Source organism: Schistocerca nitens, chromosome 7, assembly GCF_023898315.1.
Source record: "Schistocerca nitens isolate TAMUIC-IGC-003100 chromosome 7, iqSchNite1.1, whole genome shotgun sequence".
Taxonomy (NCBI): Eukaryota; Metazoa; Arthropoda; class Insecta; order Orthoptera; family Acrididae; genus Schistocerca; species Schistocerca nitens.
The window spans coordinates 480,887,391-480,914,672 of record NC_064620.1 but is presented as its reverse complement, the minus strand read 5'-3'; the positions used below and the strand labels follow the sequence as shown (position 1 = coordinate 480,914,672).

General features: G+C 44.6%; 1 protein-coding gene and 1 pseudogene across 1 annotated transcript in view; both read right to left on the bottom strand.

The window, feature by feature from the left end:
• Positions 1 to 27,282, bottom strand: part of LOC126194888 (zinc finger and SCAN domain-containing protein 22-like) — an 820,246-nt gene that overhangs the window by 589,553 nt on the left and 203,411 nt on the right. The gene's annotated exons all lie outside the window — the stretch shown is intronic.
• On the bottom strand, positions 21,857 to 21,973 carry LOC126196718 (5S ribosomal RNA; annotated as a pseudogene).

Genomic DNA, 27,282 nt, shown 5'->3' with positions numbered 1-27,282 from the left:
ATGTGTTGCGAATATGATCTGGTTCATCGTGGATCGTTCACTAAACAGTGCCCCAACTAATTCCTTACCGTCGTTAATCTATGCAGGAAAACATCCTGTTAGTTGCTTCAAATCACATGTTTCATCTGCATGTGTGTGAAGTTTCGCACAATTGCAAGAGATCACACAGCCGTAAGTAAACCATCAAAATAGCACGTGCACAAGACACTCGTTACAAGCAATGTGCCCTAATTGAACTGTTGGTTGCGGAAACATTTCTAAACGCTAATGTGCAGTGTGTGATAATGATGCGGTTGGTATGTGTATTGTTGGGCGATGGGTGGAGAGAGTTAAAGTATCAAGAAGTACACAAACTGAGCTCCAGGATACGTCCACGTTTGGAACGTCCTATCTAAGGTACTGCTGCCGACGTTGTGGATCACACGGATTGCTCTGTTCATGCACACTGGTGCATCAAGGCTCGACAGTTGACTTCACAGCTATCGGTGAGCATTGTACGTGCATGTAAAAAAATAAGACTCTTGGATATTGATATGTTGCGCAAATGCTCGCAACAAACCACAAGATTCAATGTATTTAACCTTAGGAGTTCGAACATCAGTCAATATTTCTTTTACATATAGTACTTTTTTATAGTGTTTATAATGTTCTAGGATCTTACGCCAGATTTTCAAAAATGGTTCAAATGGCTCTGAGCACTATGGGACTCAACTGCTGAGGTCATTAGTCCCCTAGAACTTAGAACTAGTTAAACCTAACTAACCTAAGGACATCACAAACATCCATGCCCGAGGCAGGATTCGAACCTGCCACCGTAGCGGTCTTGCGGTTCCAGACTGCAGCGCCTTTAACCGCACGGCCACTTCGGCCGGCTACGCCAGATTTATATAAGAGCATGCGATGTTTGTATATCGTCTCGTCCTGCGCTCGTGGCCGCATTTTCACTGTGTGAATTATGCTCTCCTAGTATTCAAAGTATGTCTCACTTCCCCGACGGCGATGTCATCTTTCAGCAGTATAGTCCGTGTCTCAGAATCAGAAACGTGTTACAATGGTTTGAATAGCATTATAGGAACTCTAGTTGATTACTCGGCGACCAAATTCGCCTGATTTAAATTCTGGTGAAACTATCTGGTTCGCTCTCGGACGCAATCACTCCGTGATCAAATTAGCGACTCGTTATTTACGCGAATCACGTTATCTGAGCGTAGACATCTAATGCCTCTAATACCTCAAAAACCTATCAACAATCTCTCGTATCCTTGATACTCAGAACCAGTGAGTTATTTCTTTCCAAAGACGGACAAACATGCTATTAAGCAGGCGGTCATAATTATTTTGGCTCATCATCGTAATGTCCTGACAAAAAAAAAAAAAAGGGGCATTACTTAACAACGATCGTATACAATCAGACCGCATATAAGCACTGATTTCTATGTATTTTTCCAGCTTATTTTCTCTTTTCCCACAAGTAAATGATACGTAAGCTTCGCCCTGTAATGTAGCACAATGTCCACCGGTGTTTCATCATCCATTATATACTCCTGGAAATTGAAATAAGAACACCGTGAATTCATTGTCCCAGGAAGGGGAAACTTTATTGACACATTCCTAGGGTCAGATACATCACATGATCACACTGACAGAACCACAGGCACATAGACACAGGCAACAGAGCATGCACAATGTCGGCACTAGTACAGTGTATATCCACCTTTCGCAGCAATGCAGGCTGCTATTCTCCCATGGAGACGATCGTAGAGATGCTGGATGTAGTCCTGTGGAACGGCTTGCCATGCCATTTCCACCTGGCGCCTCAGTTGGACCAGCGTTCGTGCTGGATGTGCAGACCGCGTGAGACGACGCTTCATCCAGTCCCAAACATGCTCAATGGGGGACAGATCCGGAGATCTTGCTGGCCAGGGTAGTTGACTTACACCTTCTAGAGCACGTTGGGTGGCACGGGATACATGCGGACGTGCATTGTCCAGTTGGAACAGCAAGTTCCCTTGCCGGTCTAGGAATGGTAGAACGATGGGTTCGATGACGGTTTGGATGTACCGTGCACTATTCAGTGTCCCCTCGACGATCACCAGTGGTGTACGGCCAGTGTAGGAGATCGCTCGCCACACCATGATGCCGGGTGTTGGCCCTGTGTGCCTCGGTCGTATGCAGTCCTGATTGTGGCGCTCACCTGCACGGCGCCAAACACGCATACGACCATCATTGGCACCAAGGCAGAAGCGACTCTCATCGCTGAAGACGACACGTCTCCATTCGTCCCTCCATTCACGCCTGTCGCGACACCACTGGAGGCGGGCTGCACGATGTTGGGGCGTGAGTGGAAGACGGCCTAACGGTGTGCGGGACCGTAGCCCAGCTTCATGGAGACGGTTGCGAATGGTACTCGCCGATACCCCAGGAGCAACAGTGTCCCTAATTTGCTGGGAAGTGGCGGTGCGGTCCCGTACGGCACTGCGTAGGATCCTACGGTCTTGGCGTGCATCCGTGCGTCGCTGCGGTCCGGTCCCAGGTCGACGGGCACGTGCACCTTCCGCCGACCACTGGCGACAACATCGATGTACTGTGGAGACCTCACACCCCACGTGTTGAGCAATTCGGCGGTACGTCCACCCGGCCTCCCGCATGCCCACTATACGCCCTCGCTCAAAGTCCGTCAACTGCACATACGGTTCACGTCCACGCTGTCGCGGCATGCTACCAGTGTTAAAGACTGCGCTGGAGCTCCGTATGCCACGGCAAACTGGCTGACACTGACGGCGGCGGTGCACAAATGCTGCGCAGCTAGCGCCATTCGACGGCCAACACCGCGGTTCCTGGTGTGTCCGCTGTGCCGTGCGTGTGATCATTGCTTGTACAGCCATCTCGCAGTGTCCGGAGCAAGTATGGTGGGTCTGACACACCGGTGTCAATGTGTTCTTTTTTCCATTTCCAGGAGTGTATTTCTAGCGACATTGGGCGTCCATCCATACCCCTATTTCGCACTGAACGATGCTTTAGCGCATGTACCATGCTTTATTTGGGTGACTTTCCGAGAAGTCGCAGCGCATTGGCAGAAACGTTTACGTTACAACTGGCTTGTCGACGCCAAATAGCACCTCGAGTGCCTCTTCGCCCACTCGTCCTGCGGTACTTCATCTGTCTTCGCGGCACACGGACAATATTTGCATTCGGATTGTCCCTGTCCTTCACAGCAATCGTCCCCGCAATTAACATTTAAATTGGCTGTACCCTGCCACCGGACGACACGTCTCGTACGACCTACCGGGACCATTCTTTAACTACTGGTCCGGGCTTCCTGCTCTTGCCACGAGTGTTTTTTCTTGTCGCTCTCCGAAGAGGCTTTGATAATGTTCCCAATTCGATGGCTGAGGTCATTAAAATGACACGAATGTGTCAAAACTGATGCTTTCATAGGCTAACGTGAGAAGGTTTACCATTGTCAGGTTTGGAATGATGGTATCTTCTTAGAGGATGTAGACTGTGTTTTTCCCTCTCCTTTGCCTCTTCTTCACAGTAACAGCAATATAAAATGATTATAGGGGCCTGTCAAAAAGTTCCCGTTCGAAGGTCATACAGCCCAGAATCGATATGCCAATCAGACAAAATTGCCGTCAGCATTGAGGCAATCATCTCACCAATAGACGAGTTTAAAGGTACCTGTCTGTTAAAACCGTGTCTTGCTGCGTGGGGAACTCCACAACTACAAGCAGCACAAACTCGTTCGGCAGGAATCGTCGATCCTTCCAGGCGATTTTTAAGGGACCGAAAGCGTGATAATCAAATGGTGAGTGACCAGGACTTTTAGGCGATTGCTCGGGTGTCGCCCATTTGAGTTGGCGTAACTTCTTCGTTACGACACTTGCGACATGGGAAAGTGCGTCATCATGAAGCAGCAGCCGCCCTTGGAGCGCCATTCCACAGTGATGGTTTTCGACAGAGATGCTACTCTATAAAGTTGTTCATTTTCCGGTGGACTTGTACCGGTGTTTGGCCTGCGGCAGCCAAGAAAACAATAACAGCACGTTTATGTGTTTGAACGCATTTGATCATAACGTCACCCACTTCACGTTTCCACATTTCGGCGCTACGCTACGCCATCTTCAGATCACAGTGTACAGACAACAATGGAAAACGTTGTGAAATACAGTACGTAGCAAAAGGGGCGGAGTAAGTCTTATACATAGTGGTAATATGTAGTAACACATAACAATGCCAAACTCTACAGGGAGTAACATCAAAGTTGAAGATAAATTAAGGAATAAAATAAGGGAAGAAAGTTGCACGCTGTATTAATATAAACTAGGTAACAAAATGTATATGCCGTATAATCGTAAAAATGAACCTACAAAACGGAGGCCAATATTGCATGTTATGCATAGATAATCACGGTGTAATGCTACTGTGGTTCAAATGGCTCTGAGCACTATGGGACTTAACTTCTAAGACCATCAGTCCCCTAGAACTTGGTACTACTTAAACCTAAGTAACCTAAGGAGATCACACACATCCATGCCCGAGGCAGGATTCGAACCTGCGACCGTAGCAAATGCTACTGTGAATGCCTGTGAAACATATGGAGCAAAACAATTCTAGTCATATGCTGATGAGTGCAAACCGAAGGTAAATGATAAATCTGCTTACCATCAGACTTATCACTTTCATAAAAACGTTGGTTGTGACCTTATCAACATATTCCAATACATACTGCTTAATGGGAATTCGTTACTGTATATTACATTAGATTTACAGTTTGTTCATTAGAAATGTTTTATTAAATATGCGGCACCTTATGAATACTTGATCGTTAGGTTGCACTGATGTAACTTCATACTTCATGTTTTATTAGTTATTGTTCGTATATAATACAGATAGTTGTGAGATTGACATCCAGTAAGCGATTAATGTTTTACTAGTATATGACAACATATAAGTAAATACTTTACCTTGTTTTTACTCATCAGTATATGATTATAACGATTTTGCTCCAGATGTTTCACAGGCATTCACATTAGCATTACACAGTGATTGTCTATGCATAACATGCAATACTGACCTAAGTTTGGTAGCTTCTTTTTTACGATTATATGGCATATATATATTTGTTCCTTAGTTTATGTTAATACAGTTTACAACTGTTCTCTTATTTTATTCCTTAATTTATCTCTAACTTTGATGTTACTCCCTGTACAGATTGGTATTGTTATATATATATATATATATATATATATATATATATATATATATATATATATATGTTCCTTAGTTTATGTTAATACAGTTTACAACTGTTCTCTTATTTTATTCCTTAATTTATCTCTAACTTTGATGTTACTCCCTGTACAGATTGGTATTGTTATGTGTTTCTACATATTACCTCGGTATATAAAGTTTACTGCGCCCCTTTTGTTGTACATTTCACAACGTTACCATTGTTGTCTGTATCCAGGGGTCTGAATACGGCGTAACGTAGTGCCGAAACTAGTTGTTCAAATAAAAGAACATTGGGAAATTTAGAGGCCTGAGAAAAGTTTTCATTCGACATTCTGTCTCGACTTTCGTTGCTGTCGATTTGCTGCAGATAAATAGTTGCTCTCCTGGGTACGATCATGGTCCCGTAGGCATCGCAAACATTCTTCTGTGAAGGCATTGTTGATCCTGTCTCACAGAGACATAAATGTATCAGCAGTTATGTTGATTACTTTTCAAATAATTACAAGCTTATTTACGTTCTGTCCATCTGTCTAGTTTTCATTTGACTGTCCTTACGCCGGCCGTTGTGGCCGAGCGGTTCTAGGCGCTTCAGTCCAGAACCGCGCTGCTGCTACGGTCGCAGGTTCGAATCCTGCCTCGGGCATGGATGTGTGTGATGTCCTTAGGTTTGTTAGGTTTAGGTAGTTCTAAGTCTAGGGGACTGATGACCTCAGATGTTAAGTCCCGTAGTGCTTAGAGCCATTTGAACCATTTTTTTGATCTGTCATTACGCTTACTTCATAGGTTTAAGGTTCAGTGCTTAACTATCGTTACCTATGGATGTAGTTCATATCTTTTTACATCACACAGAAGTTACAGTGTGTGTGTGTGTGTGTGTGTGTGTGTGTGTGTGTGTGTGTGTGTACATGTGCGTGAGTATCTGTATGTCTCATGACTGTGTGAACAGGATTGTTTGCAAAACTGCAGCTGCAGATTCTAACAACCCTACCACAACAAAGGTCAAAATTTAATAATGATTGAGGTGTTGCTCACGCTGCTAAATACTGCATTATTGTGCAACAACAAAGTTATTATGTGGCAGGTGTCATTAGAGCACAGTTAATAAAGTTATTTCATGTAATAATGAATAAACTAGGCACTCATCTTTTCGTATTCCCCACTCTGGTCTTGTTGTAAAATCATGGCTCAATCGTCGAAAATCTAGGTGCTGATGATTCCAAGCTCGGATGCAAAGAGGCCTAGGTTTTATTCTGCTATATTCAAAAGTTTTATAGATGCGCTTCACAAACCATTCTTGAAGATTACACTTTTGCAGGAAAATGGTGATGTAAAAAAGTAATTACCATTCCGACTTTAAGTTACACTTCTTTTTTATTACTTTTGTTGCAATATCACGTAACACACAAAACATCACTTCACAATACATAACATACTTGAAAACATCTTCCTTAGTGTTAAAGTTTACATTTTATAAGCTGACTGCAATATGCGTCTTTCCAACATGACGTCCAAGATTTCACCTTCTCAAGGTCCGACTCTGCTTGCGCGCCCAAAAAATCAGAGTTACAAGTACGTCAAAGATCACAGTGATAAAAGAAAGATTGCACATACGAATATGATTACAATATAAACATATCGATGTATCAAAATACCTCTACATTAATAAAATCAAATCTGAATGTTGTCTCAGAAATATGTTAACTATTTTACAGAAACACAGTACAATAGTGCTGGTATCGAGAGGTTCAGATGAGGTGCCATAATGGTTACGTAATTCATGTACCATTACAAGATGGACATGTCGAATGCTATGGTGGTCAAAAAGCGAAGCCGCCGGCGCCATACGGAAGGTGTTCCTCTGCCCTCCTCTGCTAGCGAAACAAAAGGTCTCGCCGCGGTGCCTCATTACTGATTCCTCCGGCGTCGTGCGGGTCGGTCCAGCCGTAAAGTGGTCGCCCGTCGTGGGACCGGGGTGAGAGGGAACGGACCCAGGGTCACACGAGATGAGTTAATCCATTCTGCCGGCCTCCTGCACCTCATACTGCTGGTGTTAGCGCAATTAATCGCGCGACTTTCCGTAAGCGGCGCGGACGTCATCGCCTAGGACGCGCAGGGACTACCGCGGACGTTCAGTGAACCTGAACGTCGTGTCCTGGCGCGCGGGTTACCAACCGCCCACTCGAAGAAGCCTCTTTTCCGCGTCACGACCTGAGAGGGCAGTGAGAGGTCAGCTCGGCGGGTCGCTTCTGAAGCAGTAATAAAGTTTTCAAACTGCCGCAAAAGGGCACTTTACTGAGCGTTTCTCTGCTGCCATCTTCATAGGCGTGATTACTATCAGGCATGGTGAACAGTTTGCATTGAAATCGTAAAGAGGTGTGTAGGTGCAAGAATATTTCACGCATGGTTAAGTTGCTTTTCAGTATTAGGAAAGATGATAAGGCAATGAAGCGTACTTGCCTAGCACTATCTCAATAATTACAACGTGGACTACACGTTAATCTTTAATCTTCTTCTCTTTTTCAGTAAGTACAACGATCAAAAAAAAAAAAATTTTTTTTTTCTGAACATATGATGAAGGCTGCTTACAAACAGCTTTGCAACTTTTTATTTTCTTAAAATCCGTTCAGAAAATTACCAATGTCTATCACATGTCTGTGTATGGTCTGTTCAATCGGACATGTCCGAAAGAACAGAGGTCTGAATACGGCGTAGCGTAGTGCCGAAACTAGTTGCTCAAATAAAATAATATTTAGAAATTTAGAGGGCTGATATATATATATATATATATATATATATATATATATATATATATATATATATATATATATATATATATATATATATATAAAATTAAAACGCTGTTGAAATAACACCACCGGTCAGAATGACGTCAAATTGCAACAGAATATTGTCGGAGAAGGGTGAAAACATACGGCAGAAGAAAAAAAAAATAGTGTGAAAATTGATCAATTGATGGCGCTGTATGGGTCAGAATACGTAAATGAAAACACCTGTCATGCTCCAGACCCATTGAAATTGGTATAAACACGCCGTCTACACGGCTTTTTCTCCTTTCGCGTCTGCGACGTTCGCCATGACTGTCTCAATGCAGGATCGCGCTCTGCTTGTAAAGCTGTATTGCAAGAATGATGACTGTGCACACGTATCTCTGCAGAAGTTCCGGACACTGAAGCGTTTGGAAATATGCGTTGGTCCGATGACTGCCGTGGGTCACAAAAACTGATTCGGAAATTCGAACAGACGGGTTCTTTTGGTGTGCAACCTGATAGAGGGAGGAAACGAATTGATTCGACGTCAGTAGTAGCAGTGGCCACAGCAGTGCGGCAGGAGACGAGTGGTGGTGTGCAAATGCGTAGTGCACGGAGAACTGCCCGAACACTGGACGTACCCGTGAGCACGGGGCGGAAAATCCTACGAAATATCCTTCTTTGCTATCCATTCAAAATTACCCATGTGCACGAGTTGCTTGCTGTTGACCTGCCAGCAGGAGAGACCTTTGCTTCAGAATTTCTTGCTCGCCTGGAAGTGGACAATGATTGGCCGTTGCAGATTTTGTGGACAGACGAAACTCATGTGACAGAATATGTGAATAAACAGAATTGTCGAATATGGGCAATGGAAAATCGCAAATCAACCAGTACCACTTCGTACTGGAAAGGTCACTTTGTTGTGCGGGGTTACGGCATCATTTCATCATTTACCAGAAGGCCGTATTTTTTTTTTTTAAGAGACAGGTGGTTCCGCTCCTGTTACCTGCACCGTCGCTGGTAAGCGCTATGAGTGTCTTTTGAGCAACCATGTCATTCCAGCTCTCCAACAGCGTGGATTTGTGGATTGGATCATTTTTATGGAAGATGGCGCAGCTCCGCACATTGCAAATCCAGTTAAGCAGCTGCTGAAGCGCCATTACGGAAATGCTAGAATTACCAGCCGCCATATCCCTACAGCTTCGCCGTCCCGATCACCTGATCTGAATCCCTGTGACTTCTGGCTGTGGGGCTATGTGAAAGATGTCGTGTTCAGAGCAAACTTAGCTGCACTGAAGGCACGCATTGCGCAACACATTCCGGACGTGACCCCGGAAACACTTCGATCAGTTGGGGAACATGCTGTTTCTCGATTTCAACTCGTTGCAGAAAACGGTGGACAGCATATTGAACATGTTTTGCGCCAGTCACACGGAAAGTAATAATCCGATTTGATTTTGATTGATGTTTTTTTGCGGTTTTTGGCCTTAGGACAATTAAAAACCGATTTTTCTCATCCGATATGATATGACCTCGCCGTGGTGGATCGGCTTACGTAACTAACAGTAGCACACCTGTACACCCATTCACACTGAATAGTACAGTTTGTTTAGCGTCAGACGTACACCTTAGACATTGTTGTATGATTCATTTGTCATTTGTACTCGACAACTATGAAATTATGATGCTTAATGCACCATCTATTGCTACACTTTGTAGCTATTTATTTTTCTTCTGCCACACGTTTTCCCCCTTCTCCAATAATATTCTGCTGAAATTTGACGTCATTCTGACCAGTGTTGTTATTTCTATATCGTTTTGACAGTTTAATTATAAGCACCCTGTATATTTATTTGCAATAGGCACTTTTAGTTTAGTTCTGCGAAGGACCTGTTGCGCCACTTCTGTGAACCTCACTGCTCTTTCGAAATACGTTCGACGATCTAGAAGGCTCCGAGCCAGTAACCATAACATCTTAACAAAAAAGCTTGGCGCCACATGCGAGAGACCTTCGCGACTCCGAGGACGTCGTAAAAAGGTTTGGTCGGCTGGTGGCGTCTGAGCGGTGAGCGTTGTCGCGTCTGCCCCTTTGCGTCGATGGTGAGTGTGACGCGCGCTTAAATACGCGGGTTTACGTGAGGCGCGGCCGGCAGGCAGCTGCAACCTGAGAATACCGGTGCGATTTTGTTTCCTGTCTTACTGTCAGAAATCTTCGTTGGCGACGGGTAGCTGACTTTCAACTGTGAGTTAGGTCAGAAAATTCTCGAGTACAACATAGGAAAAGGAGCAATGGGTGACTAATCTAATAGCAAAGTTTGATCCCAATGTTAAGGATTTCATAGATTATGTGCATTTCACCTATAAGATACAATCGTATGTGTTGTAATGCCGTGTCCCGTGGTTCTTGAAATTTCTGTTCAATATTAGCGTGTGATTGATTACATATTACTACAGAACTGTGCTGTACCGTTCTTCTTTACATGGTTCATAAAGTCGACTACAGTGTGGTTACGGAGAAGAATTAGCCTATTGTTCTGTAACAAATGCGGGACACAGGGCTTCTCTTTCCAGAACGGTAAACAACCACGGATCCACTACTGAAGGTTTTTCAATAGCTTCCATGATTCACTCCTGTAATCACCGTAAGTCAGCTGACATTCACTTGTGGATAAAAGCATCCCCTAGACCTTCCCAGGCGTTACCGTCTTTCCTGTGCACTTAACCATGTTGTACTGCATAATTTCTTGTATCGTCCATCCGCATTCCTCTAAATAGCCGTCTTGGCCCTTTCTGATTTGTCGTAATCCAGTAAATAATTTTCTTGGTTCATCTACGATCTATTCGTATGGCAATAATATGCCATCAACGTCCATTTCATTTCCATTATATATTCCGTTCCATTCTGTTTCCTCATCCATTTGCTTGGTTTCCTGTCTGTCCTAATAACTCCAAACGCCGCGCAGGATTAGCCGAGCGGTCTCGGGCGCTGCAGTCATGGACTGTGCGGCTGATCCCGGCGGAGGTTCGAGTCCTCCCTCGGGCATGGGTGTGTGTGTTTGTCCTTAGAATAATTTAGGTTAAGTAGTGTGTAAGCTTAGGGACTGATGACCTTAGCAGTTAAGTCCCATAAGATTTCACACATATTTGAACATTTTTTAACTCCAAACTTGTATCTCTCTACTGATCGAGGAGAAATCCTCATTTTGTGCCTGATTTTCATATTAAAAGTCTCCCTTCCGCACGTTAAAACAGATAATACTTCATGACTGTACTCTTCCATTTACAGACGCAAGAGAAACTATCTTTTCTTATGTATTTTTTTTTTTCAAAACGCGACTTAGTTTACCAGAGTACTGCAGGCTCATCTCTTTTGTAGGTTGGGTAAAATAAAACTCACCTAGATAATATTGCATGCACCTTAAGACAGGCAACCCAACTTTCATCATCTGTTCCGTGTCTGGATGACGTATGTTGGTATGCCTGTCTTAAGCTGCATACAATATTTTTGGGACAGTTTTTTTGCCTACACTGTACTTTTCAAAATTATTTTTCTTAGCTATCCATAAGTCTTCAACTGTCCTGAATTCAAAAAAAGAGATTAACTGGTTCTTATACAGAGTTAATCACTTGTAGATTTTTCATTTTCCTTGTGTTTATTACAGTTTTGTTTCGTTTTTGAAATTCTGGTTTTTGGGTCTACTTTTAAATCTAAAGTCTTAATCCATTGGCTGTTGCAGTTTACTTGCACTAGAGAGAAACAGAGCAGTCTCAATAATAAAAGTAAGTTTGTTCAAATGGTCCAAATGGCTCCGAGCGTTAAGGGACTTAACATCTTAGGTCATCAGTCCCCTAGAACTTAGAACTACTTAAACCTAACTAACCTAAGGACATCACACACATCCATGCCTGAGGCAGGATTCGAACCTGCGACCGTAGCGGTCGCGCGGTTCCAGACTGAAGCGCCTAGAACCGCACGGCCACACCAGCCGAATGGTTCGAGTCCTCCCTCGAGCATGGGTGTGTGTGTTGTGCTTAGCAAAGGTTGGTTTACGTTAGTTTAAGTAGTTTTTAAGTCTAGGGATTGACGATCTCAGCAGTTTGGTACCTTAGAAGTTCACACACATTTGAACAATAGGAACTGTCATTCGTCAGCGCCATCTACCGTGTTAACGATGCATTTCCGGACACATCTTCATAGGACCTTTTTTCCTTCATTTCCAGCCACTTGCCTGGAGCTTGTACTAGAGTTGGTCTCAATGTGATGTAGAACCCGGTCATCCAAATCAGGTGGACGAATACTCAGCCGTGATCCTGCAGGTTCGTCTGTCTGGAAGGACTCATGATGACATAGACGCTCAAAAAGGGCTAGAAATGTGATTGGTGTCTGTGATTGTATTGGTATAGTCGCGCTACCTCTCGACCGATTACATCTGCTTGGCCGTACACAAACATCATCTCGGCTTGAAACTTCCTGGCAGATTAAAACTGTGTGCCAGACAGAGACGCGAACTCGGGACCTTTGCCTTTCGCGGGCAAGTGCTCTACCATCTAAACTACCCTAGCACGACTCACGCCCCGACCTCACAGCTTTACTTCCGCCGGTACCTCGTCTCCTACTTTCCAAACTTCACAGAACCTCTCCTGCTGGCGGAAGTAAAGGTGCGAGGACGGGGCGGGAGTCATGCTGGGGTAGCTCAGATGGCAGAGCACTTGCCAGCGAAAGGCAAAGGTCCCGAGTTCGAGTCTCGGTCTGGCACACAGTTTTAATCTGCCAGGAAGTTTCATATCAGCGCACACTCCGCTGCAGAGTGAAAATCTCATTCTGGAAACATCTCGGCTTGTTCCGGACGTGAACACCGGACCGTTCTGCTGCTTACAGTACGCTGCGTCAATCGCACTGCCTGCAACACACGAGGGAAAGACATCACGTGGTCAAAAGAATTGTCATTATTCGTCAACGCCATCTACCGTGCATTTTCAGACACATGTTCATACAATCTTTTTTCGTCCCTTTCCAGTGAGGAATCCGTCGCTACAGTACGTCGGTTTTATTAATATTCGCCCTGTATAGCGCTCAGCACTGAGGCTAGCAACTCACGTAATTTGGTAACTACAATAAAAAAAAGGTTTAAAAGTAAAATTCAATGTCGCCCGTATGGCGTTATTGATACGTGCCAGTGGACGTGTTTCTCACTTTCAGAAATTCTGCTGTTTGTGCTGTACGGGAGTAACTGGGCAAAAGAGAGAATGTTGTGAGAGGACGGACTTGGTAGGTGGTACGGCGAGGAGCTGAGCGGTGACAGCTGGTTTTTGCCGGGCAGGCGCAGCGGATCGTTCGCAAAGTGTTTTATGCAGGCCGGCTGTCGCGGGAACCTGGGTGTTTAGCAGCCGCTCCTAACAAGCCCACCACCCGTAACGCTCCCAAACGATTCCTTCTGCTCGGACCGTGAACGCTCCTGTCGCTAAAATGCGTCCGTCAATTAGACACTTTATCGCCCATAAAGTTTTCGTCTCGCTTGTTGACTTGTTGGACACTTCAGAGGAGCAAGGTTGGATACCAAAAGGAGTATAATCCGTGTATCGTTCTTGGTTGATTTCCTTCCCAACCGGAACACAAAATACAAGGTCGCTTCGCACTATAGAGTCAATAATAAATTACACTAGATACACTAACCAGTCAGCTACTCCAGTTTCTCACAAATATTGATATCCGGCGTGACGATCGTAAAATTGGCGATATTTTATATTCAGAGGAGTGACCTTACTCGAGGAAATCCCCCGGCGATGCTTAAGTAAACCGTTTGGGCTTCACTAACAACCGTGCAAATCTTACACGATATAAATTACGTCTTAAAAAAGTTTACGTCCGCTTACGCTATATTCTTTTGCAAAAACTAATGAAGTTATTTGGTATAATGTGAAATTCCCGAGCAGTCAAAATGCAGACATCCACAACTATCGTCTCTGCGACATCATCCATCCTTGGAGAGGATGATTGGAAAGAGAAAGGCAGTAGCAGGTTTCGTGGGAGCAGCTTCATTTTCTTGAGGTGAGGTCATAATTATGGATAGCAGCTAGATTTTGCCACCATATATTCAATATTCTTTCAGACTTATATTTATATTAGATGACCATTTACGATGTACAATCGGATAATTAATCACTCCATTAGCCGATACTAGCTAGCACCATCACTAGCAATTTCTGTAGTACTGCATGTCTGGTAGTTAGCTAGACCTGGTCACTGACAGAAAGGGCGAAGTGGACCACACACTGCTCAGACGCAGCTATTGGCTGAAGAGAGACTAGGAAGAGACTTTTCATTTTCTGTAGGGGTGCACATTTGCTGCCCTGAGAGAGAGCAGAGTGTGGAGGTGGTGGTTTACAATGCTGCAGGCCGCAGAACCCCCATAGCATGGCCAGAGTAGGCGCTCTGGTGGGACGTAAGCAGTTTCAGAATAGTGCATCTGGAGAAAGAGTGTTGGGAACGGAAAAAGGTGACAAGATATTATTGTAGTGTGACGGAACGCGTGGGGTCACAAACGATAGTCGCAAGCTTCCTTTAAGGGGGGTAGGACGTCAAACGGGCCGACTTGGAGCAGGAGAGGCACCACAGGACATTTTAATTTCCACTGTCTATAGTTTTACAAGTAAATTCCTAAAACTTTGTCAGCATGACCAGGAAGGATTTAGGAATCAGACTCGTAGCAGCGGAAGTTCAAAAACATAAAAAAATAATTTTATTTACATGTGAAATTTCATCATTTTTTCGCTTACTATTGGCGGCATTTGTTGCTATAGGTACACTTTTCTTGATAAGTAAGAGAGACTGTTCGATGAATTTTGCACAGCACACAAACCATACTTGCAGGTGTCTGAAACTCTATAATCTATTTAATTTATGAAAAAATGAATGAGCTGTTACGTTTTATACTTTATGTTTAGAAAAAAATCAAATTTTGTAGTTAATTATCTCAATTTTTACCACAGTTTTTAGTAGATTTGGAAAATTCTAGAGTTATATACATCTGTAAGTATGGTTTGTATGCTGTGCAAAATTCATCAAAGAATCTCCCTTACTTGTGGAGAAAAATGTACCTATAGCAACAAATGCGGCCAACAGTAAGTGAAAAAATGATGAAATTTCATATCTAAAAAAAAATTATTTTGTTATGTTTTTGAACTTCTAGTGCTATGAGTATGAATCCTGAATTCTTCCTGGTCATGCTGACAAAGTTTTATGAATTTATTTGTAAAAGTATAGGCACTGAAAGTTAAACTGTTCTGTGGTGCCTCTCCTGCTCCAAGTCGGCCCGTTTGACGTCCTACCCCCCTTAAGGAATCTTCTAAAGGAAAGCACCAAGGTAAGCTTCCCGCCGAAAAACGGAGACTCGTTTTTTATTGTCGGACTGCTAAAGTTGTAGGAGGGGAAACGGGAACTCCCAGAAAATCTTCTGAAGGTATTATGAGTTTCAAGCGATTGGCGGGCAGATTCATGACTAATATAGTGGGAGGTAATGCTGTTGTAATGGCTATTGGAATTCATTCCTATGTGGGCGCAAACATAAACACTGCATGACGAGGAAGGAGCGGGGTGTGGCATAGAGAGAACACTTTCATTTGCGAATCGATGGAGGACACTTCCCCGCCATGCTCGACTGAAGACAGTTCCTTCTGGGGGTCGATGTAGAGACTCCGCTCGTGAGAGACAAAGTGGAGAGTCTGGCAGTTAGATTTTGCGGAGTGTTGCTTTTGACACAGGGATTTCGGGACATCGTTTCTCCTTGACAGATTGTTTACACTGTTTAATCGAGTGACGATTCTTTAGCTCTTTGTGTATTCTGACACACAATGTAGTGCTTCTTTACGGGAGAATGCTTGAGTCGGACTTCTGTTCTTGGCTAGTGAGCAAACACAAATCTTGACTTGTGTTGTATCCTGTGCTGAGATAATTTCAGCCCTAGGAGTTTGCGGACGGCATATTGCGATCACGGTGTAGGCGGAGAATTGCGGGTACACCAAGTTCATCATGTGCACAGCGGACAACTCTCCAGCGAGCAAATCATCGGTGCTGTGCAACATCCGTCTGTACTTCAGCAGGTGATATACGCACTCCAGTTCAGCGGATAGGGGAACACTCAGAGTAAATGTGTTGAGTTCCATTTACTTGTCCACTGAGCGTTTACTGAAAGTGCTTTTCTGGATGTAGGACGTCCGTTTCTCACTGCTAATCTGTATCAGCAAACTTGTGTCCATTTATTAACTTGTGAGAGGTGGGGGGAGTGGCTGGGTCTACAGAAAGACGAACATACGTTCTGCCAATCTGGAATATGTTGTTGTTGTTGTGGTCTTCAGTCCAGAGACTGGTTTGATGCAGCTCTCCATGCTACTCTTTCTGTGCAAGCTTCTTCATCTCCTAGTACCTTCTGAATCTGCTAAGTGCATTCATCTCTTGGTCTTCCTCTACGATTTTTACCCTCCACGCTGCCCTCCAATACTAAATTGGTGATCCCTTGATGCCTCAGAATATGCCCTACCAAACGATCCCTTCTTCTAGTCAATCTCTGCCACAAATTTCTCTTCTCTCCAATTCTATTCAATACCTCCTCATTAGTTATGTGATCTACCCATCTAATCTTCAGCATTCTGCTGTAGCACCACATTTCGAAAGCCTGGAATATGTAGGCTTGGGAATTCCACTGCAGAGGCAACATTAGACAGTCGCACATACACACGCTATGTGTTACAAATAGCACGGGAGTTGACAACTAAAACATTAGGCCTGCCCATTGTACCACTGGCTTGTTCACTTGGCCGGGCCTAGTGAATGCTGTCCATGACTGCAGCAGCCGGTGAGGTCATCCCACGCACGAGACTGCTGCGTGTCTGAAGGTGAGCTGAGAGCGGCGCGTAGCAAGGTGCGAAGTTGTAGCTGGCGCATACAAATGCCTCGCTGTCTGCCGCTGAGCTTCCGCCCATCTGAGTTAACCGCCCGCGGCTGTTGACTCCCGCGGAGCAGTCGGTAGCCGGATTTCTAATATATATTTAAATTGGAAACGCCTCCAGGTTGCGTGCGAGATTTCTCGTTACGGCCGCCTGTTGCAGCGTCAATATGGCACCGTGAATTGGAGTTCAGCGGGAAGCTGCTAAAGACCATCTGAGCGGCAGGTAGTTTAGCTTGGAAGAGCTCACAGCCCGTGGCACCGTCTGAAATCAGTCCAGTACAGTCGAGTCTGAAAATATTCTAAACTGTATTTTCTGTGTTTTGCATTCCTCAGGGCCTGCAGAGTAGTATGTGTATGTTGGCATTTACAAACTGATCGTAATAATTTTTCGTGTATTTTCAACTTCCAACTGACTTGTGCTTCAGAGGTGGTTATGAAATAGCTGACCAATATTTACCTTAACGAATGAGGTAAACATTTGAAACAAACTCTTACTTGCTTTGCCAGGTGAAATATCATTTCGCTGGTATTGGAAGTTACTGTTGGTGCTCTTCGCTGTTTGCGAATTACTTTTACATTTTTAAAGCTCCGCCTCCTGCGAAAGTCTGTGTTTTCCTTTTATTTTGTTTTTAATTCTTTTTGCCCAATTAGATTTCGACACTGACGTGTCTTCTTCAGATCCTCCTCTTTTATTTCTGTAAAATATCGTGTAAAGCTGTCTTCTCGTTCTCTGTTTTGACACTTACGTGTCTTCTTCAGTGCATCTTCTTTCATTTATGTAAAATATCATATAAAGCTTACTTATGGTTCCCTATCTGCAAGTTAGGTATCGTACGTGAACTAGTACACAAACTAGGGATCACGGTTATCGGATAAACAATTGGTTTCCCGGTATATCGTTTTTTTTAATATCTAGTTTAAAATGACTATCAAAACCACTCAAAACACCCTGTTTCTGTTCTACTTCCCGAATTCTTATTGGTAGTATATAGAGACATCAAAGAAAGGTTGAAAAATTCTAAGACTCCTTCAGATTTTTACATTACACGTTTCAAGTTACGTAAAACCGAAGTACCAAATAAAACAGTCTTGCGTATTGCACATTCAATAATAACCAAGAATTTCAAGGCAAAGGAACTTTTAAGCCGACCGCTGTGGCTGAACGGTTCTAGGCGCTTCAGTCCGGAACTGCGAGACTGCTACGGTCGCAGGTTCGAATCCTGCTTTGGGCATGGATGTGTGTGATGTCAAATGGCTCTGAGCACTATGGGACTCAACATCTGAAGTCATCAGTCCCATAGAACTTAGAACTACTTAAAACTAACTAACCTAAGGACATTACACACATCCATGCCCGAGGCAGGATTCAACCTGCGACCGAAGCGGTCGCGCGGTTCCAGACTGTGTGATGTCCTTAGGTTGGTTAGGTTTAAGTAGTGCTAAGTTCTAGGGGACTGATGACCTCAGATGTTACGTCGCATAGTGCTTTAAGCCATTTGAACCATTTGAACTTTTACGAATCTAGAAAAAGTTTTATTTTAAAACCTAAAATTTTAGCAGTGCTGCTCTGGAAATTTGATCTACCGGTTTTTTAGCCGGCCCTTAGAAAGAAAATAGAAAAGAAACCTTTTCTAACCGAGACCAAACAAATACAGAAAAATACCGGTTATTCAGAACTAAAATACGGGTTTCGTTTTAACCCGTCGGTTGTACCCACTCCTAACACAAACGTGACGAAAATTCTTTGTCTGTGTGTGGCAGTGCTGTGTGATGTGTTCTCACTGTACGTGCCTCTTGCCCACAATGCTTTTAATCGCCCGTAGGAGCCCCCATGCAGGTAGCAGTTATAACGCATTTCAGGCATTAGGCGAAGCTGCATTTCCACAACGTTCCAAAATCGAGTTTGTTGTTAGAGTAGGGTGTTTCGGCTACCAGTCCAGGCGTCATCTTCATGTGCTGCGAAATGTGCCGTTATGCACACCCTCTGCCGGCAACCCAACAGTGACGACCGCGGACTCGAACACGGCTGTAACTACAGTAACAACATGCCACCAGTAATAGTTCACCATCTGGCTGGAGTCCAGCCACCGAGTCCACAGCACCACAAGAAGAAGATTGGGTCGGTCGTCAAAATATCGTGGACAGAAATGGATTCAACAATTCGATTCAACGTCAATCAGTGAACAGACCGAGAAAATCTAAGAGATTAAATTTCATCCCTTTTCCACGTTGTACAGGCAAATGTAACTAATTTACTGCGTATGATGTGATTTTTTTTCCGTATTCGTAGTACAATACACTGGTGTCCAAAATTGTAACAACAAAAGGAAACTTTCCAAGGTTGCGTTTATTTTGCCACAGAACAGTGCAAACAAATGATAGTAGCGTGTGAACAATGTAAAGAATACAGAATGCAAACGAATACAATGTGCATAATGGTAGACAAAAATGTTCTTCGTTTCATCCAACTTAACGGATTTGCACACGCATTCTCACAACTGTTTAATGTACTCAGTATTGGGTGTGCTCATCTGTGGTAGCAATACAAGCCTGACAACGTCGGGGGATGCTGTGAATGATGTCGTCAGTTTCACGTTAAGGCAATAACGCCCATTCTTCCTGCAGACCTTGTCGCAACTCTTGGAGAGTGGTCGGTGGATGCTGATGTGATGCAACGTGTCTCCTTAGTGCATCCCAGACATGCTCTCTGGGATTCAAATCGGGAGAGCGAGCAGGCCACGCCATGCTTGCAATATTTTCCGTTTTCAAGAAATCATCAGCGACCAGTGCTCTATGAGATCGACCACTATAGTCCATCAATACGATGTCTGGGCTGCAGCACCTCGCAACAACCACAGATTAGGCCCCAACATCTCGTCACGATTTGTGGCAGCAATTGAACCTTGCCGATTCACCCCAACAATTTCATGAAGAGTGATTCGAGTGGTAAACGTAATTCTCGCGCACGCCTTAGGAATCCTGCTCGATCTCGGTCTCTTTCCACCTTGCTTGGGTCCCGAAATCGTGTTCCACGTTCACTCCAGATACGAATACATCGAGAATCACTCTCCAGACTAAATCGAGACCCACCTGTGACAACATTGACCCACTGTTCGACCGTCCAGGTGTCATGTTGGTGACTCAACTCTAAACGTTCCCTTCGATGAAGACGCGTCAGAGGTAGATTTACAGCAAGTCTCCAACAGTAACGGCCACCAGCCGAAGGCTTCTGCACACCGTTTCCTTCGGTACAAGACGTACGTACGTACCACTTGCTGTGCAGTGCTAAGGCGGTAATGTCGTGGCCTTACAGCTAAGTAACGACCCTCTCTTCTGAAGTCACTCATGACTGGCCCTCCCCTGGTGTTCGGGATACAGTTTCGGTCTTTATAAATCGTCGGCACATCGGAGAAAGAACAGAGCGATTCACATTAAGCCATCGAGCCAAATCAGTTTTCGACTCTCCTGCTTCCTTTTTCCTATGGCCCTCCACCGCAGAGAGTCTTCTCTGTCCCATGGTTGTCCGTTGACCAGAATGCCATCTTCCGTGTAGAACACGATGTACGTACATCTGGTTGACAGTGTGCATGACTGTATCGTGAACTGGACACAGGAAGGGGGAGTAGCGGTTTGTTGCTTCAATTTTAGACACCAATGTATTTTCGATTACAGCGTAGGGTCTAGTTAAGCGAGCCCCAAATTACGGACGCAGAATTAATGTAGTAACTGAATGACTACCGACTGACAAGTGCTGTTCTCTCGCTTGACCCACGCCACACATAGTTGATTACCTATAAACATATTATTCGAGACCTTTTCCACGTGACGTCCATTGCTTACATCGTCGCTGTTATAACAGGTACCTTCTTGTTTCCATACAACAAGATAAGAGGAACTACGACTGTGCCCGAGGGCAGCTGGAAACAGAAATCAGTTTCTGTAGCCTGGCAGTATATCAGCTGAATGCTGGCACCTGTGTGATAGGCTGTCGAGTTTGTGAGGCAGCACGAGGCGTGCAGTCAGGCGGGTGGGGGATTTACGCGGCTCTTATAAGAGGTGCTCGGTAGGACTGTCAAGAAATAAAAGAAAAGAGTGAGGAAAGCAAGCGTGTACCGCGTGTGCAGGAAGACCGGGAGGAAGCCCAAGGCGCCGACCTCCCCGGCGCGTGGGATGGGATTCGCCCCTCGTAACGTACGTCAGACGCGGGCAGCGCCGGCGCAGCGCGGCCCGACTACCGTGTCGCGGAGCGTAATTACACGGGGCGAGCCTTGCTTTATGGGGCGGGCTGAGCTGGCCACGGGAGCTGCCACGGGCTGGCGTCGCCCACCTGATGTACGCACCGCATCGCAGCCGCCCGCAGCGCCTGCTTTTTTTCCCGGGCCGGGCTGTAAAACCGGCCTTCGACGTCTCGCTGTACCCCGCTCATTAAGGCCCATCACGTATGCCTCCCCGAACGATCCTGACTGTATTGCTCCCGCTCTGCCGAATGAGTGTTTGTAACGCACCCCGTACATACCAGCAAACAGTCATCTTGCGTATAGCTTACAGTTCGGACAGTGACCCGAATATAACACAGGTCTTGTGATACCGGCTTCTGACGAACGTTCTCTACTGATCAAAATTTTTATTAGTATGATTATCTGATAAGCCTCAGCATTTAGCAAACGCAGGCTTCGCTTGCAGGAGACACAACGACCCATAGAAACTAGCACTCCGTCTTCAGGCCACGAGTGGCCAACCGGGACCATCCGACCGCCGTGTCATCCCTAGGGGGGATGCGGATAGGAGGGGCGTGGGGTCAGCACACCGCTCTCCCAGTCGTTATGATGGTATTCTTGACCGAAGCCGCTACTATTCGGTCGAGGAGCTCCTCAATTGGCATCACGAGGCTGAGTGCACCCCGAAAAATGGCAACAGCGCATGGCGGCTGGATGGTCACCCATCCAAGTGCCGGCCACGCCCAACAGCGCTTAACTTCGGTGATCTCACGGGAACCAGTGTATCCACTGCGGCAAGGCCGTTGCCAGGACCCATAGAAACTGATGTGCAGATAAATCGTCGCAGGTCTTGTGTTATTTACCGTACTAGTAGTTTTGTTCTTGTTACGAACGAAGCCGTGTATCGGGTACTACATACAGCTGAAGTCGTGTATCGGATACTACAATACTGTTTTGCCACCTGCTGGATCTAGGACTGTTGATAATTTTAAAAATATCCTGTATGCAATATATCGATATCCATCGAAATATCATTATCGGCTATCGATATCCCGAAAACTGAATAGAAATAAAGATATATCGATGGAAAAAATACCGACACCCCGGTCTATAAAAACATCGGCTGAACATTGTAAAACTACTGCCAGTTTTAGAGCTATGTATTTAAGTACTGATTTATTGTTAGCTATTCTGTATATCAATAAGTTAGCAGACTGCCTATCCCACTTAGAACAAGAATTGAAAGCAAAAGAATTCACGTTCACGCTTGGCGGTAACCACTTTGCTAACAATGTTAACTACAGGTAAGTGGCACAATAAAAGGTGTCAGAAGGTTTCGTCGTTCGGTCTCGTCACATATCGGATTTGGCAGGAATATTTCATATAGACTTTCCTTTTTTTTGTTTTTTGTTGTTGTTGTTTTTTTTTCATTTCTGCAGACGCCAGCGGCCTAGCAGATGTAATATCAAAGTTACTTGGTGAAGCTAAACGTTGCAGTTCCTGCTGATAGCGCCGAGCGCCGACTAAATCAGCATTTCCCCCTAACATGTCTCCGCCCACTGCAACGACTAATCTTGTCATTTAGATTTTTGCCATCGTTTTCAGCAGCTGTTTTTGAAGAATGTCGATGTGAAGAAGTACTACACTAGTTGCGTTACAAATCGTTTCTAAATTCAATCTGGTGTGTTGTTTCCTGACATATAAAATCTTGTTATTCGATATACGCCGCCATCCCCCCCCCCCTCCCCCAGTCAAATCGGTGTTCTTCTTTCGTACCACATACATATACCTCAAACAGTCAAAGAGAAAGACTGCACGTGATCAAAGCTCAAAAAGTATTGAGACTTCTTCACACAGTGAAAGTAAAATTATGTCCTACTACAATTTCAAAACAACAGCTGCAAATTTTTCCGAAAATTGTGAAAAAAATATAATATAAAATAAAAAATAGTGCCGTTTTGATATCGGTGTATCGATATATCGGAGGGGAAATATCACCGATATTTATCGATATTTTCTGGAAAAGTATCTATATATCGATATTTTACTATCAACCCTAACTGGATCCTACACTTCAGCCTTGCACACAAAAATATCGGCAAATAAAACGTGTCGATGAAAAACTGCACATCAGAATACTGTCTTTGATGTTTGTATGATGCTTGCCCAAACCAAGCATGTTTTATAGAATGCCTAGGTAACGTATTGAATATCTGATGGTTTTGGGCAAACTTTGAAGTATAAGTTTTCTGTGAACAAGTTACATACATTTCCTAGGCACTGTATACGATTCCTTGGCATTATAGACAATGACCAGTACCATTTACGCAAAGTGTGGAAAGGGCAAAAAGTAAGAAGCCTTTATTAATTAACACGCATTTGCAAATGAAAGAACAAAACTACGAAATAAATCACAGGATATTCTTACCGGAAAACAGTGAAAACAGAACTGAAATTGAAGTACTTGTTACAGAAAGTACTCACTTTTCTTCGTCACAAAAACACTTTACAATTTGGCTATTTGATCTTGTACATACATTTCATGGCTTAAAGAAGAATGCGAACACAGTATTGTTACCGGTAAAACACAAAACTGAATTAGTATGACCTACTTGTAGCAGCAGGGAAGGCTAGAGTGACATTTTGAATTGCGCTTAATTTTCTTTTCGACACAAAGGCAAACTCATATTTTGGAATTTCGTGTCGCACGTACGCAAGACGAGTCCTTGGCCGCTTCCTGTGAAGTAGCTGCAGACTGGAGTGGTGTTCCTTGGTCAGGAACGTCTTCAATTATTATTAAGTTCTCTGGACATAAAAAATTTTTTTGTTATGGTTTAGATCACGTAACTAATGAGGAGGTACTGAATAGGATTGGGGAGAAGAGAAGTTTGTGGCACAATTTGACTAGAAGAAGGGAACGGTTGGTAGGACATGTCCTGAGGCATCAAGGGATCACAAATTTAGCATTGGAGGGCAGCGTGGAGGGTAAAAATCGTAGAGGGAGACCAAGAAATGAATACACTAAGCAGATTCAGAAGTATGTAGGTTGCAGTAGGTACTGGGAGATGAAGAAGCTTGCACAGGATAGAGTAGCATGGAGAGCTGCATCAAACCAGTCTCAGGACTGAAGACCACAACAACATGCTTTTGAATGTCCACTGCTATGAGTGTGAATCCTGAATCATTCCTGGTCATACTGACAAAGTTTTATGAATTTATTTCTAAAAATTTGGACAGTGGAAATTAAAATGTCTTGTGCTGTCTCTCCTGCCCAAGTCCGCCCATTTGACGTCCCAACCCCCTTAAAATGTGGTTCGCAGAATATCCGTGCAGATGTAGAAGGAATCAAGTGATGATGCGGCGCAGGTGAACGGGGAGGGCGGTAGAGAGTACGGAGAAAAAATACCGGACCACTGCGTACCCCCAGCCGTAAAGATGTAGGTGGTGGTCTCTCCGGAAATACTGACATGAACAGTCGCACGTGGAATCGACCTTCTCCGCTCTGCTACGAGGAAGGCTACGGAGTATGTATGTACTTGGCGATCGACGCGGCTCGTTAATTATGAGTGACGGGTGCAGCGAGGGATAAAACCGCACGCCCTTGCACCAGGCCTGCTCTACATTAGACGTCGGCCAGTAACTGCGCAGTTGCATCTCGGTCAGCCCGCGGACCTTGCCCGCCACGCGAGTCGTCGCGACCGCAGCTGGACTCCCATTTCCCAGCTGGTGTGGGAGGGGGGGGGGGGTCGCGTCACACAAGACTACAAGACGAGTCCGCAAGCCGCAGAAGGTCGGACCGGGTTTCGGTGCTGCGCAGCGCAGCCCGGCTTCCGTGCGATGCGATGCGACGCGACGCGATGCGAACCACGCGGCGACACTTGCGGTCGCTCCTCTGACACACGCGCACACACACACACACACACACACACACACACACACACACACACTCGCAGGCTGACTGCTCTCTCCACTGGCCGGCACCAATTACTTCCTGCATCCTCTCTCTCTCTACCTCACCACCAGTAATTGCTGCTACCGATAGAAGCCGCCGCACTTGTTACAACTTACAGTGGCGAGTATCTCCTTTCACCGATTCTATTAAACGTGCGGGTTTTTCATTTAATCGGAGCGGAACAAGACGGGGTAACTACTTTCAAATCTCAGCTGGTAATCCCCACTACGATATTTCAAATACCACCATCTAATGCGACACTTTTCTACGTGCTTCCATAAGCGCCAACTGTTAGAAACGAAACGAGTCAACTGAAGTGCTCAAATGTCGGGGACCCGTATCAAATAAGACTAACAGGTATATACTTAACAGACGTCAGCTCAGAATGGTTCAAAAGGCTCTAAGTACTATGGGACTTAACATCTGAGGTCATCAGTCCCCTAGACTTACAACTACTTAAACCTAACTATCCTAAGAACATCACACACAGCCATGTCCGAGGCAGGATTCGAACCTGCGATCGTAGCAGCAGCGCGGTTCCGGGCTGAAGCGCCTAGAACTGCTCGGCCACAGCTGCCGGCAGATGTCAGCTATCACGCGGAAACATACTTACGGGGTTTCTTCATGTGTGGGACCACAGCCTCGGCGTAATTTTTGAACAATAAAAACATTTTAAATATCCATCTTAGGCTGTCTAATTGTTTACCTCGTCGTGTAATACATTATATTACTGGCCACTTTCACCTATGGTCACTTCAAAAGCCTGTCATAACAATACTAACAAAGGAAACAGGTAAATAAGTAATTTAACATCCGCCGGCCCGAGTGGCCGTGCGGTTCTAGGCGCTACAGTCTGGAACCGAGCGACTGTTACGGTCGCAGGTTCGAATCCTGCCTCGGGCATGGATGTGTGTGATGTCCTTAGGTTAGTTAGGTTTAATTAGTTCTAAGTTCTAGGCGACTGATGACCTCAGAAGTTAAGTCGCATAGTGCTCAGAGCCATTTGAACCAATTTAACATCCCTACACTTAGTAACATTCTTACAGTTGCGTCAGTGATAAGTGTGTCATATTTAAAGAAAATCTTTAATATTACGGGGTAACAGATACTTGTTCCCACACAAACACGTCCAAGATCTGCATACATAGCCATGTACCTTGTACACTCAATACAGCAATACATTTTGTAATACGTCATCCAACGAAAATCCAGTTCAGAATCGTCTTCTAACTCCTTGCATAATGTATTCAGCTGCACGACATGTCCTTTCGCTTCCACAGACTTGATGAATTAAGCATCCTGTACAAAGAATCTGGCAACTTAGGTAGATATGAAAATGGTTCTATGATTCAGAAACCTACTTATGGAGTTTTAGAAATAAGTGTTAAGTTGGTTGGTTGATTTGGGGGAGGGGACCAAACAGCGACGTCATCGGACTCATAGGATTACGGAACGATGGGGAAGGAAAAGGGTCGTGGCCCTTCAATGGAACCGTTCCGGAATTTGCCTGAAGCGATTTAGGGAAATCACGGAAAACTTAATCAGGATGGCTGGACGAGGGGTCTTAATCGTCCTCCTACCTAATGCCAGTCCAGTGTACTAACCACTGCACCGCCTCGATCGGTAAGTATTAAGTGAAGGGACTGTGAATATAGAGGAAGGGGAAAATAATCCTGACGCCGAAATATTCAATACGTCTGACGATAGGCAATTCAGCTTACCCCATGGGATGTCTCTCTTAACGCTCATGATACATTTTCCTGGTTAATTTTAAATTGCCTGCCCTGTACTGCCGTCTCCCACTATCGCTACCATAGGGTAACTAAAGCGGCAGCTGAAATGTTGCAGCTGTTTCAGGCCTGTCCAGATGAATTGTCTAGCCTCCCAACTACCGACCTAGTGGTGAAGGAGAAAGCAAGCGCTGGAAACACGTGGATTCACCAGCCTAGAAAAAGGCGGAAAAAGATGATGTTGAAAATTTTTGAGCATCTCATGCTTAGACAGTTGATTAACGAAAAAAATGTAACGGCAGCTATTACTTTAGGTGCATTTATTAAGCCACGACTAGTTTCATTCCACACGGACACCCTCTGTTCAGAAAGTGGTCGAAAAGTGCCGGTGTCTTGATTTAAAATGCTCAGTCCCCCAATAAAACATTGAAAAGT